The sequence below is a fragment of the Mustela nigripes genome, chromosome 14, assembly GCF_022355385.1.
Source record: "Mustela nigripes isolate SB6536 chromosome 14, MUSNIG.SB6536, whole genome shotgun sequence".
Taxonomy (NCBI): domain Eukaryota; kingdom Metazoa; phylum Chordata; class Mammalia; order Carnivora; family Mustelidae; genus Mustela; species Mustela nigripes.
In genome coordinates this window covers 32,315,348-32,315,607 of record NC_081570.1, presented here as the reverse complement: position 1 = coordinate 32,315,607, position 260 = coordinate 32,315,348, and positions in this window count along the sequence as shown.

Here is a 260-nt window from a genome sequence, read left to right as displayed (position 1 = left end):
TCTGATCACCAGTGATCTTATCTTGTCTCAGGAACTTCAGCCACAGGTTCCCGATTCTCCCCCTAACCTGACCTCTCTCCTCAGTTCCAAACTCCTTTGTTTACTGGCTCAGCCTCTCCCATAACAGTCCATGATACTGCCAGTCCCCCAGTTCCTCAGGCCGATAATCTGAGAGTCATTCTTGATACTGCTTTTTTATTTCCTTTCCCTTTCTTTCTTTCTTTCTTTCTTTCTTTCTTTCTTTCTTTCTTTCTTTCTTT